The sequence below is a fragment of the Dendrobates tinctorius genome, unplaced genomic scaffold (genome assembly GCF_039654945.1).
Source record: "Dendrobates tinctorius isolate UK_male_01 unplaced genomic scaffold, ASM3965494v1 ptg000030l, whole genome shotgun sequence".
In the NCBI taxonomy this organism is placed as follows: domain Eukaryota; kingdom Metazoa; phylum Chordata; class Amphibia; order Anura; family Dendrobatidae; genus Dendrobates; species Dendrobates tinctorius.
Window position 1 is genome coordinate 13,857,943 of NW_027361698.1, and position 18,307 is coordinate 13,876,249.

Genomic DNA, 18,307 nt, shown 5'->3' on the forward strand with positions numbered 1-18,307 from the left:
CATGTATAAAAATAATGTTATCACATATTATATAATGATGTATAGTACATACATTAAAGGTGTCAAGAATGGATTACCATTTAAGAGTACAAAAACAAGGAAAAGGAAGAAGGGAAAAAAAAAAAAAAAAAAAATATTTTTTTTTTATAAATAAAAATAATATATTGAATACATAATGAATGAATAATTAATTGAATAAATAAATAAATCTTCTTCCATGGATTTGTACTAAACACGATGGACAGTCACAGGTATGTATTTCTTCATGCATCAAATAATTCCGGATCGTCTTTCATCACTCAAACCATAAGAAGGGAAGAAACATAGTTCCTTAACAAAAGAAATATAAAATATTAATGACATAAAAGAAAGGAGGGATAAAAAGGGGGGGAGAAGGGTGAGACAAGGGGGTCCGCAATATTAAAAAATAACAAAAATAAAAAATAAAAAATAAAAATATATAAATATATAATAAGAATAATAATATATTACAGTTTACAGAAAAGGTGCAAAGCTAAGATTTTCGTTAAGACCTAAAGGTGAGACTGTTTTGAGGCTCCAAATCCACTTAGCTTCCAACCGTGCTAAAGGGGCACTTATTCTACCACCTCTAATGTTTGGTTTTACCATATCAATGCCAATTATCCTCAATTCGTTGGCGTTGCAGTTGTGGAAAAGTTTAAAATGTTTCGGTATAGTTTTCAATATATTTATATCCTCAATTTCCTTTGCCGCTAAAATTCCCAAAACATGTTCCCGAACCCTTACCTTTAGTTGACGGGTTGTTAATCCAACATAGATTAGGGAACAGGGGCAGGTGGCACAGTAGACAACTGCTTTGGTTGTACAAGTTATTGTATGAGTGATTTTATACATACTTAAGCCATCCGAACTAGAAAATGTCTGGGCTTGATCAATATTTGAACAAGCCACACATTTACCACAAGGTTTACAACCCCACGCTGGTTTGGAATCCAAAAAGGACATTGACTGGATGGGTTCTGGAACATAGTGGCTTTTAACTAATTTATCCCCCAAATTTACTGGTCTCCTATAGGTTATGCTTGGTTTAGATCCAATATAGTGAGATAAAATTGGATCAGTATGTAATATGGGCCAAGCTTTTTCCAACATTTTTATCATCATATTCGTCTGACCGTGATATTGGGTAATATATCTTATTTTCCTATCAGATGTTGATGGTCTCGAAGAGTATAGAGCCTGATGTCTTGATACATTTTTTGCTCTATTGAATGCCCTTTTCACAGATCTGTGGCTGTAGCCACGATCAAAAAATCTAAGTTTAAGCTCATCCGCTTGTTTTAAAAAGTCTTCCTCATTTGAGCAGATCCTACGTAATCGCAGGAACTGTCCAATGGGAATAGATTTCACCAAAGCTGGGGGATGCGCTGAAGTAGCATGAAGGAAAGAATTTACTGAGGTACTTTTCCGAAATAAGTTAGTCTGTATGCAATTCTCCATATCTCTTTTTACTTTTACATCCAGAAAGTCAATCACATCTTTATCAGATTGATAAGTGAGATGTATGTTCATAGTATTATCATTTAAATTTAAAATAAACTCTTTGAGTGCTTCAACGGATCCCTGCCAGATCAAAAATATGTCATCAATGTACCGCGTCCAAAAGAGAACGCGGTGCATTGATGACAAACGATCCGACAGGAAAAGGTCCCTCTCCCACAGCCCCAGGAAAAGATTTGCATAAGCCGGTGCATAAGATGCACCCATCGCAGTGCCCTGGAGCTGCAGGTAGAAGGACCCTTTAAAAAGAAAAAAATTGTGAGACAGTGCAAAGGATAAAAGTTGCTCTACAAATTGACTCATAGATGGAGACATGGTTGAGGATTGCAAATAAAATTTGGTTGCATTAATGCCATCAGAGTGAGGTATGTTCGTATAGAGTGATTCAACGTCACATGTCACAAATAGTGTGTCCACACCAATATATAGTCCATCAACTTTTTTTAAAAACTCATTTGTATCTTTAGTAAACGAGGGTAATGTTTCTACTAATGGTTGTAACTTTGAGTCTATAAATTTATTAACATTCTCCATAAAGTTCCCACACCCTGAAATAATGGGTCTACCCGGAGGGATATTTTGGTTCTTGTGAATTTTTGGTAGCAGGTAAAGGGTGGGAATGGATGGTTCATCTATCTGTAAGGCCATAAAGAGTTCCTTTGATATAGTGCCATTATCCCTTGCATTACTTAGGATAGACACCAATTCAGATTGATATTTGATCAAGGGATTAAATGTCAGTCTTCTATAGCACGTGGTATTTTTAATTTGCCGAAATGCTTCCTTTTCATATAGTGATTTTGGCCAAACCACCACATTCCCACCCTTATCTGCAGGTTTAAAAACCACATCTTTCAGATCCTGTAACCGCTTGAGACCCAGTCTTTCTTCTCTACTTAGATTATTATTGCTGGGATACCGTGGTATTTTTTCAAATTCTTTACTCACTGTCTTAACAAAAACATCAATTACTGGACATGATGATAATGGTGGGAATTTTCGAGAACATGGACGAATTGATTCAGGGATCTTACCTTTCTCCAATGTATTATGATCATTAGCCAGATTATCAAGAATATCTAGCGCCTCTTGTTCCGCCTCTGTAGGGAACAATTGAAAAATAGTCTCGTCATGAAAATGCCATTTGAATAATAATTTTCTTGCAAAAAGATTTAAATCTTTGATTGCCGTAAATTGGTCGAAGAGTGGAGTAGGACAGAACATAAGACCTTTATTGAGCAAATTAATTTCAACAGGTGAAAAAATGTGAGTACTCAAATTAATTACCTTAAGATTATTGTCAGGAGTATATCTAGTAAGTCTTTTCATCGGTTGATACCGTACATCACGTTTTCTCTTAGGTGTAGAGATAATGGAAGTTGATACAGAGGCGGAAGTAGAGGCACCAGAAATATCACTCACAGATGGATTGGAAGACATAGATGGATTACGATTATGTTGACGGTCACCATTATTCTCATTGGTTGCATTTTTACGCCATCTGTATACTCTACCCAAATTGAAATCTCTTTGATCCCTCATCAATTTATTGCTCTGATTAACTTGTATATCCTTAATCCATTGTTCAATATGTTTATCCAATTGTAAACCAATCAGTTGCAGTTGGTCTGTAGATAAATTAGCTTTGGCACTAGTATATGCCTCTTCAAGGGACTTATCAATCTCTGCCAAAGAGTTAATGTTCAATTTAATTAACAGCTCCATAAGTTTCTTAGACGTATCATTACAAACGCTTTCCCAGTTTGAAATAAATTCTTGGTCACTCACTATAAAAGATGGAGTGACATGGACTCTCAGGCCTCTGGGAATTAATTGTCTCTCAATATAGTTTTCCAAGAAAGCCCGATTCCACCAAAAGCGGATTCTTTTATGTGTTAGATTCTTAATCACATTAAAAACAGAATTAAATTGTGAACCACTTGTCACCATTGTTGTGGTACCACTATTACAGAAGACTTCTTTAACACGTCCTTGCCAGGATAATTCCCTGGCTTTGAAATCCATATTCAGGTAGAAAAACCTGTGCAAAACACAGACAATTAATGATAACTCAAATTAACCTGATTTTAAGGCAATACCACAAAAAACACGTGAAAGAAAGAAAAAAAAAAAAAAAAATTAAAAAAATTAAAAAAAAAAATTAAAAAAAAAAAAAAAATTATATATAGTTGATGGACTATATATTGGTGTGGACACACTATTTGTGACATGTGACGTTGAATCACTCTATACGAACATACCTCACTCTGATGGCATTAATGCAACCAAATTTTATTTGCAATCCTCAACCATGTCTCCATCTATGAGTCAATTTGTAGAGCAACTTTTATCCTTTGCACTGTCTCACAATTTTTTTCTTTTTAAAGGGTCCTTCTACCTGCAGCTCCAGGGCACTGCGATGGGTGCATCTTATGCACCGGCTTATGCAAATCTTTTCCTGGGGCTGTGGGAGAGGGACCTTTTCCTGTCGGATCGTTTGTCATCAATGCACCGCGTTCTCTTTTGGACGCGGTACATTGATGACATATTTTTGATCTGGCAGGGATCCGTTGAAGCACTCAAAGAGTTTATTTTAAATTTAAATGATAATACTATGAACATACATCTCACTTATCAATCTGATAAAGATGTGATTGACTTTCTGGATGTAAAAGTAAAAAGAGATATGGAGAATTGCATACAGACTGACTTATTTCGGAAAAGTACCTCAGTAAATTCTTTCCTTCATGCTACTTCAGCGCATCCCCCAGCTTTGGTGAAATCTATTCCCATTGGACAGTTCCTGCGATTACGTAGGATCTGCTCAAATGAGGAAGACTTTTTAAAACAAGCGGATGAGCTTAAACTTAGATTTTTTGATCGTGGCTACAGCCACAGATCTGTGAAAAGGGCATTCAATAGAGCAAAAAATGTATCAAGACATCAGGCTCTATACTCTTCGAGACCATCAACATCTGATAGGAAAATAAGATATATTACCCAATATCACGGTCAGACGAATATGATGATAAAAATGTTGGAAAAAGCTTGGCCCATATTACATACTGATCCAATTTTATCTCACTATATTGGATCTAAACCAAGCATAACCTATAGGAGACCAGTAAATTTGGGGGATAAATTAGTTAAAAGCCACTATGTTCCAGAACCCATCCAGTCAATGTCCTTTTTGGATTCCAAACCAGCGTGGGGTTGTAAACCTTGTGGTAAATGTGTGGCTTGTTCAAATATTGATCAAGCCCAGACATTTTCTAGTTCGGATGGCTTAAGTATGTATAAAATCACTCATACAATAACTTGTACAACCAAAGCAGTTGTCTACTGTGCCACCTGCCCCTGTTCCCTAATCTATGTTGGATTAACAACCCGTCAACTAAAGGTAAGGGTTCGGGAACATGTTTTGGGAATTTTAGCGGCAAAGGAAATTGAGGATATAAATATATTGAAAACTATACCGAAACATTTTAAACTTTTCCACAACTGCAACGCCAACGAATTGAGGATAATTGGCATTGATATGGTAAAACCAAACATTAGAGGTGGTAGAATAAGTGCCCCTTTAGCACGGTTGGAAGCTAAGTGGATTTGGAGCCTCAAAACAGTCTCACCTTTATGTCTTAACGAAAATCTTAGCTTTGCACCTTTTCTGTAAACTGTAATATATTATTATTCTTATTATATATTTATATATTTTTATTTTTTATTTTTTATTTTTGTTATTTTTTAATATTGCGGACCCCCTTGTCTCACCCTTCTCCCCCCCTTTTTATCCCTCCTTTCTTTTATGTCATTAATATTTTATATTTCTTTTGTTAAAGAACTATGTTTCTTCCCTTCTTATGGTTTGAGTGATGAAAGACGATCCGGAATTATTTGATGCATGAAGAAATACATACCTGTGACTGTCCATCGTGTTTAGTACAAATCCATGGAAGAAGATTTATTTATTTATTCAATTAATTATTCATTCATTATGTATTCAATATATTATTTTTATTTATAAAAAAAAAAAAAAAATATTTTAATTTTTTTTTTTTTTTTGTTTATTTTTTTTTTTTATTTTTTTTTATTTATTTATTTTTTTTTCCCTTCTTCCTTTTCCTTGTTTTTGTACTCTTAAATGGTAATCCATTCTTGACACCTTTAATGTATGTACTATACATCATTATATAATATGTGATAACATTATTTTTATACATGCTCTCATTCTATTATTATTTGTATATGGATTTCTATATGGTATTCTTCGATTGAAGTAGTCCAGATGCATATGGATATATTTCTATTATGTGGTTTTTATATATTGATTGCTATGCGTTTTTGAAAGTACACATATATATATACTCTTTTGTAAAGAAATTTCTTTTCCGGAGTCTATGTTTATTTTTATTTTTTTTTTTTATTTTGTTTTCATATATATTTTTTAGCTTATGTGTTTGGGAACTGGATGTGCGCGTGCGTGGCCAGGGACTCGGTGTTTCTCGACACATGCATCGGATTCCCCTTTTGGGCTTCTCGGACATGGTCGGGTACCTCTTGTTTTACTGGCTACGCATGCGCCGCTTAATCCAGTCACCCTTCCACATTTGGAGGTGTGCTTATACCATGTGAGTGGATGGCCTGTGCGCACGCGCAGCCTGAGTTCCGGCTTCCCTATTCCTACGTCAGTGTCTGGCATCCTGTTACTAGGTTACAGGTCATGTGACGGGAGGGCGGATCCATTTCCGGCCAACATGGCGGCGCGCGCGCCGTGATAGGTTTAATCCTCCCACATGTTATTTGCACAGGAGTATTTAGGGAGATCTGTGATTACACACTCCACCCCCTGACGAAGGATTCATTCCGAAACGTACGTCGGGCGTGTGTAGCTCATCCAGCAGCGTTCCTCCAAGGTATATACCCTCTATTCTTCCCTCCTTTCCCCTACACTCACTCTTTTATTTATTTTTGGAATTTGCATTTTTTGCACTTTATACCATCACATTGGTTTCTCTCCTTGTTGATTGTTTTGCATCACCACATGGTTCTATGCACAGACACTTGTTTGAGCCTATATGGTCTCCATATATTTTATGTCACTTTTTTAAGGAGCCAATGTATAGAGGGATAAAATATAGTTATTTATTAATGGGGAACGCCGTGCTTTATTAACCTATATAGGTGTATATATAAAATTCTTTTGAGCACACATCATCTTTTTTATATGTATTCGTATTACTATTACTTAATAAAGGTATTTTAATCGTATATCTGTTTTATGACTTTTTTATTATTCATATATCTTATTTAATTATTAATTTTTATATACATTTTTTGACCAAAATTTGGGTTTTTCTTTGATTCGGTTTCTAAAAACCGCATGTCTATGGTTGCACGGGTAGTGAGTGTGAATGCTGGTCAAAAGGCGGTGGGAAAACACTTGTGTGATTTAACTGTTGATGGAAAAAATGTGGTGGCATTGTTAGACTCGGGAAGTGTGGTGACTCTGGTGAAGGCCAGTCTGGTGTCAGCCCCGACTGGACCATCAGACAAATTTTCTGTAACGTGTGTGCATGGAGACACCTGTTCGTACCTCACCACGGTCATATGCATTACTACTTCCTATGGGTCTGTGCAACATAAAGTGGGACTCGTCCCGGCGTTATTGCATGATGTTATCCTGGGCCGGGATTTTCCCCACTTCTGGCAATTGTGGGAGAATCAGTTGATGCCCTCGGGTAATAGTGTACATGATTCTTCTCCCAGGGCGCGTGTGGGTCCCGAACCCCTGGAAGAGGTCTCCCCGGAAGATTCGGGGGAAGAGTCTGCAGGAAATGACCTGCAGTTCCCGTTTTCAGTCATGGCGGGTGATACGGAGGAGGCCGGGGAAGAGGAGGAGGCCGACAGCCGTCCACCTCCCCGTTTGCCGGATATAGAAGTCCAGAAAGATGACTTCCAAAGCGAGCAAATAAAGGATCCTACCCTTTCTCAGGCTAGGACAAATGTAAAAGTGATAAATGGGGTACCCGTAGAACCTGGCTCTAGGCTGGCATATCCTTACATGGTTCTGGAGAATGATTTACTCTATCAGATAGAGAAAAAGGGGGAAGATACGGTGCAACTATTAGTCGTGCCAAAACCCTACCGGCGGCAGGTGCTGGACCTGGCCCAAGGACATGTGATGGGAGGTCACCTGGGAGTCCAGAAAACCACCGAAAGGATATTACACTGTTTTGTTTGGCCAGGCATGCATCACGATATTCGTGTATTTTGTGAGTCTTGTCTCGACTGCCAAGCCTCTGCACCTAAGCCCCGGTTCTGTAGCCCTTTGGTACCCCTACCTATTATTGAAGTCCCGTTTGAGAGGATTGGGATGGATTTAGTTGGGCCCCTTCCACGGTCTGCACGTGGACACCAACATATCCTGGTCATCTTGGATTATGCCACTCGTTACCCGGAGGCCATCCCTTTGCGTAACACGGCCACCAAGACGATTGCCAAGGAACTGGTGCATGTGTTTAGTCGGGTCGGTATACCAAAACAGATACTCACCGACCAGGGGACCCCCTTTATGTCCAGGGTAATGAAGGAGCTCTGCCGATTGTTACAAATTGAACCGTTACGCACATCCGTGTATCACCCTCAAACAGACGGGTTGGTCGAACGGTTCAATAAAACTCTGAAGCAGATGCTGAGAAAGGTGATAGACAAGGATGGGAAGAACTGGGACTATTTACTTTCGTATTTGCTTTTTGCCATCAGGGAAGTACCCCAGTCTTCCACGGGATTCTCGCCTTTCGAGTTATTGTACGCCCGACGTCCTCGCGGACTGTTAGACGTTGCAAAAGAAACCTGGGAGGGTCAGGTCACTCCATTTAAAACAGTGATAGATCACGTCACACAAATGCAGGACCGTATTGCGGCTGTTATGCCTATCGTCAAAGAACACATGATACAGGCTCAAGGAGCCCAAAAAAGAATCTATGATAGGGGCACCAAGATCCGTACGTTTGCACCCGGAGATAGGGTGTTGATCCTGGTCCCCACGGTGGACAGTAAGTTCCTGGCAAAGTGGCAGGGCCCCTTTGAGATTAAGGAAAGAGTTGGTGAAGTAAACTACAAAGTATACCAGGCAGGTAAACGGAAACCTGAACAGATTTATCATGTAAATCTGATAAAACCCTGGAAAGATCGGTCTGCCTTGTCAGCGGAGCTGGCCCGTCCCATCTGCTCGCATACCGTACCGGAGGTACGGGTTGCAGAGACTCTCTCGGAGTGGCAAAAGACTGAGGTCAGGCAGTTTCTACTTCACAACCAAAATTTTTTCTCAGAAAAACCCGGGCAGACTATGCTAATGAAACATGACATCGTAACGGAACCTGGTGTCACAGTTCACGTAAAGCCCTACCGAATCCTGGAAGCGCGCCGTGAAGCCGTTTCCCGAGAAGTGAAGGCAATGTTAGAGTTAGGAGTCATTGAAGAATCGCACAGTGCGTGGTCCAGCCCGATTGTGCTAATTCCTAAACCGGACGGCACCATCCGGTTCTGCAATGACTTCAGGAAACTGAATGCGGTCTCAAAATTTGATGCCTATCCTATGCCCCGGGTCGACGAGTTAATAGATCGGTTAGGAAAAGCCCGGTATATTACGACCCTAGACCTAACAAAGGGGTATTGGCAGATCCCTCTGGCGGAGGCTGCCAGAGAAAAGACGGCATTTGCTACGCCGGAAGGTCTATTTCAGTATGTGTATATGCCGTTTGGACTGCACGGAGCACCGGCGACCTTCCAGAGACTGATGGATCGAGTCCTGAGGCCGCATAGGCAGTACGCTTCGGCCTATTTGGATGACATTGTCATTTACAGCTTGGACTGGGAGACTCATCTCCAGAAAGTACAAGCTGTGATTGACGACCTGTGGGAGGCAGGTCTAACCGCGAACCCCAAGAAATGTCATATCGGGCTAGAAGAAGCCCGGTATTTGGGGTATGTAATTGGGAGGGGTGTTGTTAAACCCCAGGTTGATAAGATTCAGGCGGTTCAGGACTGGCCACAACCTGTCAACAAGAAGCAGGTGCAAGCCTTCCTGGGGATCGCCGGCTATTATCGCCGGTTCATACCCAATTTTGCAGCCATCACTACCCCCCTGACGGATCTTACAAAAGGGAAAGACTCCGTCATGATTAAATGGAGTTTAGCGGCTGAAGAAGCCTTCCATAGCCTAAAACGGGCACTTTGTTCTCAGCCCGTACTGGTGACTCCGGACTTCCGCAGCGAGTTTGTGGTACAAACGGATGCCTCTGATACCGGTATCGGGGCCGTACTCTCACAAGTGAGGGACAGAGTGGAACACCCAGTCCTCTATCTCAGCAGGAAGCTGAATAAACACGAGCAAAGGTATGCAGTCATAGAAAAAGAGTGCCTCGCCATTAAGTGGGCTCTAGAGGCCCTCAAATATTACCTGGTGGGCTGAAAGTTCAGGCTGATCACTGACCATGCCCCTCTCAAGTGGATGCACTTGAACAAGGAACGGAATAGCCGGGTGACCCGGTGGTTCCTTGCCTTGCAGGCCTACACTTTTACTGTGGAGCACCGCCCAGGGGTACAGATGGGGAATGCAGATGCCCTGTCCCGAGTGCACTGTTTGGCGGGTGTCATTGCTCGACCGGAGTGGTCTGAGCAGAGGGGGGGGATATGTGAGAATCATGTGGGAATAGTGGATGAGGGCAGGTATATCTCGCCCAGATTCCTTTCCTATGTGGCCTAGTCTGGTCAGTATCGCACCTGCTTACTAATGGATAATGAGAGGTGGATATAAAAGTATGCCAGGTGGTTGTGTGAGGGTCTCAGCCTGGGAACACAGAGAGCCTGTCTGTGTGAGAGACACACGTGAGTGAAAGCAGTGCCCACTGCAACTGTGGTTTGGCTGGATGGGAGAAGCCCGCCAGTTGGTAGTTAGGTTGTCCATTGTTTAGTTAGTGCCGGACAGGCAAGGATTTGTTTTATGTTTTATTTCTTTATGCATTGCTTTCACCGTTAATAAACCTGACCCAGTGTCAGTTATACCCAAATCTCAGCTCTGCGCCTGAGTTTCATGCTGAACGCACGTGACCTTTGACCCCAGCAAAGGCGATCCCGGAGTGTTTTATCACAATACCTTTGTGCGATTTCGGACCGTTAAAATGGGACCGATTTTTTATTCGTTCTGTGTGACTCCAGCCTTAATGTCACTGCCAGGTACACATGAATTGGCCAATTTATACGCTAAGTATTCTCAATTTTTCATATTTCTAGTGCGGTAATGCACTTCAATTTTCATATTTCATGTTTGCATGCCATAGCGCTACAGAGTTTTGCCTTTTTTGATTGAAGTCAAATACTATAGACATGCGATAGATGCAAATGACATATGACTAATGCAGCATCTCTGCAGTATTGGAATGAAATGGAGCCGTGAACAACTTGTCTCATGGACTTTCACTTCAATAAATGTCGAGATGGATTTTATGTTTGCATTGTAAATTTGTACTGTAAATTTTTATGGTTTCTCAAGAAGAAGCTTTTGGAAATGTAGGACCCGATTCATCAAGACCAGTGTTGCTTACACTTTTTCTTGAAATAGGAGCATCTAATGAGCGGTGTACACCTCCATGTGTACCTCACCACAAATACTACTCCAGCCCCTGTTGTTTTATGATTTGTGGCATAGTGAATGATGCCCATTGTCTTGAATTTGATGCCATACCCTCGCTATACCTCAGCTCCACCCATTTTGGTGGAGCTGGGAGAAACTGTTGTGAATATGCCAAGAGTTGCAAAATGTAGGCACAATTCCGAGTTGATGATATGAACAGGTAGGTAAAGATGATACCAGTTTATGCATTGTGGTCCAAAATTGGACTGAAATCCAAGGACATCTGCATAAGCCCTTTCAGATTTAGAAAATCGACCGCATAAATATAAAAAACACATCCATGTCAAGTTTTGTTACGATTCTGCATATAGATGAGATTTGGTAAAGTCTCATCCACTTTTCAAGTACTATAACACACTGCAGATTTTTCACAATTAAAATTTAGCTAGTTGTGAATATATCCATAAAGTCTACCTGCAGTAATATGAAAGATAAATTTTCTGCAGTTTCCTGCAATGTCTTTTCCAAATCATTTTTTTTTTCAGCTTTTACACTGAGTATCATAATGAACCGGCCGTGCCCTATTTTAAGTTTCCTTTTCCTGCACTGTAAAATGTATTGTGCTTGTACAAATCTGAAGGTAGAAACTTAGGCAACAACACAGACCACAGCTGGTGACCAGGGAGCTGCACAGAGGAGGCATAAAAACAGATGAAGAAAGTGAAGTATAAAAGTTTATTTTGTTTTAACCATTTTTTGTCCAAAAATAATTTAGCAATAGCAATTGAGTAATATAAAAATTAACCTTTACTCTTTTCTCTTTAAAATAAGTATTTGAGACCAACACGAAATAAATCCTTTTGGCTAAAGTGCTGAAAACAGTGCAGCAACAAACTATTCATCCACTTGTACAAAGTTATTAGGGTAGTTAACATTGCTTCACCTAATTAGGTGTCGACACTGGCAACCCCTTTTTTAAACTGTGTACATGACAACTATGTCCCAATGATGAGAGATACTAGCATCTCAGAAAAATCAGAACAATCTCACCATGTTTGTGGTTTCCAGGTTTCCAGGTGTTTTGTGATCCTGTCCGACAGGTACCTCTAGCATGGGTCCACTGCTTAACCTGTCTGGTCTCGGATAAGGCATCGGTGCGCTCTCTGCTCTTGACGCGTTTGCTCCAATAACGATTCATCATGATAGTCTTATGTAGAGAGAGGGGTCAGCATCCCCTCTACGTCACCTTGTCACCACTGTGTCATTTACTTGCATGGTGATGACAGCCTGTACTGCCCATGTTTTAAAATCCTGCATCTCTAGTTTCTCTTTGTGTCACTACTGATCGTGTAAGTATCCTTTCCGGTTTGTGGAACGCATCGGTCGGCAGTTGCACACATGTTAATATCGGAATCATTTCTCCACTCTCAATATTTCCGGTGTATGGAGCATACTGTATCAGACAGAGTGATACCACTATGTTACCTCCGGTCCATTCGTTCTTCTGCATTAATGTGAATATAATACCTGGAGAAGCTTTAATGGAAAAGACCTTAATTCCTGTCGTGTCCAATTAAGGCCTCTTTCACACTTCAGTTTTTTGTGTCAGTTAAAATCTGCCAAAAAGGTGGAAAAGCGGATCCGTTGCTAACTGATGTGAATGGATGCCACAGGAACCGTTTTTTGACGGATCCGCAGAATGAAGAATTTTAAAGGAACCGCTGGCCGGGAAGGAGAGAGAGAGAGAGAGAGAGAGAGAGAATTTTTTTTCCTCTGCCAGAAAGGATTTCAGGGTTAATTTTCTCCCTGACTACCTTTCTCCGGGCATGAGCATTGGAAAATGCGGATCCAGCAACTAAAAAAATGTTGCAAGGTCCGTCCAGGCATGCCGGCGGATGCAAAAAATTTGGCGGATCCTCACAAAAACGGATCCAACGGATGGCCATCCGTCAAGATCCGCCAGTAATGCAACTCAATGGGGAAAAAAACGGATCCGCAAAAAAAAATGGCGGATCCGTTTTTTTCAAAACCTGGTGGATTTTGACTGATGGTCAAAAACAGAAGTGTGAAAGAGGCCTAGCCCATTGAATCCTGGGTGTTTTTCATTTACTTATTTGTGCAGATATGAGTGTCACAGATATAATTATTAATTATAATCCTACTGTAGGCATGTCCCACTTCTCTTGCCCTCTCCTAGTATCTTTAATTTAGATTCCATTATGCCCATGAAGACAAGAGTTCTTCTGGTACTGTCTCTTGTCTGTGTGATGACTTTTTTTTCCAAAAATACTCTTGTTGAAAAACAAACAAACAATTATTTTGGCTTACATTATAATGTACCTTTAATAAAACGTGTGAATGTGGTTGAGAACATCTCACCTGCTAAATTTAGTGTTATGCCAGGTTGTTAAACAAAGATTTGTGTTGGGTAATCCTGTCTATTCCCTATGGGTTTCAATGTATGGATAAGGAGAAATGTACCTCCTGATACATATATGCTGCTAATTATAGCTATTGACACTCATATCTGTGTAAATAAGTAAATGAAAAATGTCCAGGATTTATTGGGGGAGGCACTATGGGGATTAAGGTCTTTTCCATTAAAGCCTCTCCAGGTATTATACTCATAATAATACCCTCTGTGCAGAAGAACATACTGACTGGAGAAGACATAGTAGTAACACGCCGTCTTATGTGTTTCATAACCCATGTGTTAGGTGCTGGGATTCTCCTGCTGCTCGGGATAGATCCCAGGTGCTGTTTGGCCCTGTGGTCCCTCATTCAGGTCCGCCCGCTGCGAGTTCTGCTCAGGCTCGTGGTGTACCTTTGGTTACTGCTGGCTCTCCAGCCAAGTCTATGGTAACCAGTAGAGTTGAGTGAAACAGGTCAGTCAGATTCATAAGTCGCCGACTTTCACCAAAGTTGGGTTTCGCGAAGCGAAACCCAACCATAGTGTGAAGTCAGCCATGCGTTCGTCGAACCGTGCACCAAAGTCGGTTTTCCCAGAATGCTTGCAGGCGCCTTTTCTCAGCCAATGAACAAGGATGTACACTGTGGGCAACGAGATGACATGAACAGCGTCCACCACCATCTTAGAGAAGGGCATTTCAGTGATTGGCTTGCTTTGGGGCGCATTATAGTGTCTATAAAAGCCCTGACCGCCAACCACCATTTTACTTCTGCCGATGTTAACAGTAGGGAGAGGTTGCTGTTTATTAGTAGGGAGAGAGTTAGGGCTGTAAAGATCTTAGAAGAAGTTCTTATGTGCTTGTGCTGATAGCGATTGTGCTGTACAGTTAGTGTGCAGTGACATGGGAAGATTTTCTTGTGTGCAGCAGCACTGGTGGTTATTAGGCTGCCTTATAAGGCTACCTGTTAGCTGCATTGCTGTGTGTACACTGTTGTGCAGACTGCTTTTTACACAGCACTGATACTTTTATTCTTTTTTTCTGCACAGTTACCGAGCGTTCATTTTTTTGTCACACCGTTTAGAGCTGTACGCTCCTCACATACTAGCATGTACTGGCTGGTATCACGGACAAATACATGCTGACTATCTGTGTGTGACTCCTGAAATATATACGGAGATTGAAATTTTCCCCAATACTATATACACCTGGTATCTTCTGATACAGCACCCTTTAACTGCTTGTTATATTCTGGTCTAATCCATACTGAGCCTGAGAGTGTCTGTGTGTGACTCCTGAAATATATACAGAGATTTACAATTTTTCCCAGTACTATATACACCTGGTATCTTCTGATACAGTACCCTTTTACTGCTTGTTATATTCTGGTCTAATCCATACTGAGCCTGAGAGTGTCTGTGTGTGACTCCTGAAATATATAAGGAGATTTACAATTTTCCCCTTCATCATATACAGCTGTAAGCTTCTGATACAGTACCATATATCTGCTGGCATTCTGGGTATATTTTCCCAAACATGAGGAAGTATGGTGGAAGAGGGGGGCAGCTTGTACTGATGGTCGTGGTGGTGCATCTGCTAGTAGTGCCAAAAGCACAATAGCACCTAAGGCAGGAGGTGTTGAGCCTGCGCCATCGTCTGGCTCCAGAAGGCCTGGAAGGCTCACTTTTCTGTGAGTAGGTAAACTGCTTTTAAAGCCGGAGCATCAGAAACAGGTTTTGGCTTACATTGACGAAACAGCCTCCAGCTTTATAGCCTCCTCTTCTGAAGTTTCAAAAAATGCAAGCACTGAGTCGTCAGTGCAGGCTCCTGGTCAGGAATACAATTCATTGTGTCCTTCACCCCCACCAAAAGTGAAGGATGTAGCAGGCCACACTTCAGATTACTCACTGGAGCTCTTTTCACATACCATGCCTGGTTTATCAAGACAAATCCTGAATTCCCCAGTCCAAGATGAATCTGACATGGAGTGCACTGATGCACAGCCACTGCTGCATGATTCTGCTGGTACATTCACCCAGAGCACTACATTCCCCTCGCAGTCTACTGAGCCAGAATCTGACCCTGATGAAAATCAGGTGCCCTTTCCCACATACTATACCACCTTACACGGTGACACAGAGGAAGGTGCAGATGAAATTGAAGAGGAGGTGATGGATTACCCAATTGATGACCCGGATTGGCATCAATTGGGGGAAGAGGGTGCCGCTGGTAATAGGTCAGAAGAGGAGGAGGATCCGTAGCAGACATCGACATCGCAGCTGCGGTTATCTGGCAGGCCCGTAGCATTCCAAAAACGTGTTAAAAAAACAAAGAGTTGCAGGACAGCTTGGCCAGATGGTCAAATTAGCACAGCGTGCAAGCCCTGAAAATTTATCCCATAGTAGGAAGAGTGCAGTGTGGCACTTTTTTGACCAAAATCCTATTGATGAGGCAAAGGTTATCTGTAAGAAGTGCGCAAGTACCTTTAGCCGAGGGAAAAATCTCCGAAATTTGAATACCAGTTGCATGCTTAGACATTTAAACACCATGCACTTGTAAGCGTGGACGCACTACAAAACCTCATGTAGCACATGTGCACCTGCTCCGACTGAAGGTAGCCAGCAATGCTACATCACTTCCCCCACTGTAAGCCCACCGGTTACCACACCACCAGCAAGAAATGTTGAGGTGTCGCAAGGCCAAAGCAGTCAGGGAATCACAATGTTTTTGCAATGAAAGACTGAATCTAGGCCATCAGCACCACCACCACCACCATCACCAACCCCCTCTCAGTCCACCATGTCCACCGAAAGTCCCCCATATGCAGCTCTCAAGTCCAGCTCACCCTAGCAGACACTCGGAGTAGAACAAGAAAGTACTCATTCTCTCATCCGCGTACACTGGCTTTGAATGCCTACATTGCCAAACTGATCTTGCCCTTCCATTTGGTTGAAAGCGCAGCTCATGGCCTACGCTGTACCACGCTATGACCTACCCAGTCGGCACTTCTTTTCTAGAAAAGCCATCCCTGCCCTCCATCTGCAAGTGAAATACCTCATTGCCCATGCACTCAAACAATCAGTGATTGGAAAGGGGCACCTCACAACAGATGCATGGGCCAGTAGGCATGGCCAGGGCCATTACGTGTAAATCATTTCACACTGGGTTAATGTGGTGGATGCAGGGTCCACAGGGGACAGCGGTGGTGGGACGGTGCTGCCTAGCCCATGGTATATTAAACAGTTGGCTGTAGGCGTTCGACCATCCTCCTCCAGAAGCGAAAGCTCGTTGACAGAGCGCAGTCACACGAGCACTCCATCCACAGCTGCCAGTGTTGCACACGAGGTGTCCCACTATCAAACAGCTAATAGTAAGCATCAGCAGGCTGTTTTAAAGATGATGTCTTTGGGCGACAACAGACACACCGAGGAGGTATTGGCCAACTACTTACAGCGACAAACTGAGTCATGGCTGGGCAGTCTACATCTTGAGTCAGGCAAGGTAGTCAGTGATAACGGCCGTAATTTTGTGGCGGCCATAGCCCTGGCAAAACTCAGACACATACCTTGCCTGGCTCACACCTTGAACCTGGTGGTGCAGTGCTTTCTAAATAATTATCCGGAGTTAACAGCCCTGCTCCATAAGGTGCAAAGGCTGTGCTTGCACATCCGTCACTCGCCTGTAGACTCCAGTCATATGCAGAGACTGCAGCGATCCCTCCACCTCCACAAGCACCGCTGAATCATAGACATTGCAACAAGGTGGAACTCCACCAAGCACATGGTTGAGAGGCTGTGTGAACAGAGGCAGGCTGTAATGCATTTGTGGGAGGATACACGGGCAGGCAGTTTGAGGGCAGACATCAAGTTGTCGGGTGTGCAGTGGTCAAAGCTGAAAGACCTCTGTAAAGTCCTTCAGTGTTTTGAGGAATGCACACGGCTGGTAAGCGCAGACGACGCCATCATAAGCATGAGCATCCCTCTTATGCATCTGCTCATGCAAACTTTGACGCACATTAAGAATCAGGTGTCTGCAGCAGAGGAGGAGGAGGGGGAGGGAAGCCTTAAAGACAGTCAGCCATTGTCTGCTCAGGGAACTGTCCTGGACGAGGTGGAGGAAGAAGAGGAAGAGAAGGAGAGATGAGGGGGATGATTATTTTGGGGAGGAGGATGCATCTGAGGGGGCAAGAGAAAATGTTGGCTTGCCTATGTCAGGTACAGGGCTTGTGCATGACTGGAGGGATGTGGATTTGCCAGAAAGTGCTCCTCCACCCACCACTGGCAGCACATCATTGACACATGGAAGATTGGCCCACATGTGTGATTATGTCTTGCGGATCCTAAAAAGGGACCCCTGCATTGCCCAAATTATGAAGGATGACGACTACTGGTTGGCCAGCATCCTCGATCCACGATATAAAGGCAAATTACAGAACATCATGCCACAGGAGAACCTAGAGCTAATATTGGTGAACAAACAAGCAACTCTGGTAAACCATTTGTTAGAGGCATTCCCAGCACACAGCTGTGCTGCAGGTTCTACCGTGAGCCATACTGGGCAACATGGAAGAGGTGTTCGTGGTGCACACAGCTGAAGTGGCATTGGAGACAGGGGTTTCATGACCATGTTGTGGACTGACTTCTCGAGGAACTCTCACATGACTGTTAATACTGAATCGATTGCAACAGACAGGAAACAGCAGTTGTCAACTATGGTTCAAAAT

The 18,307-nt window shown here is 42.3% G+C and overlaps 1 long non-coding RNA gene across 1 annotated transcript; it reads right to left on the minus strand.

Moving 5' to 3' along the window:
- Window positions 1-207: 207 nt before the first annotated feature.
- LOC141086042 (uncharacterized) lies at window positions 208-3,118 on the minus strand. Its single transcript, XR_012231480.1, has 3 exons — window positions 2,830-3,118; window positions 2,577-2,642; window positions 208-330 (listed from the first exon to the last, which is right to left on the minus strand). It is a non-coding gene; the product is annotated as an uncharacterized lncRNA (long non-coding RNA).
- Between the last annotated feature and the right edge of the window lie 15,189 nt (window positions 3,119-18,307).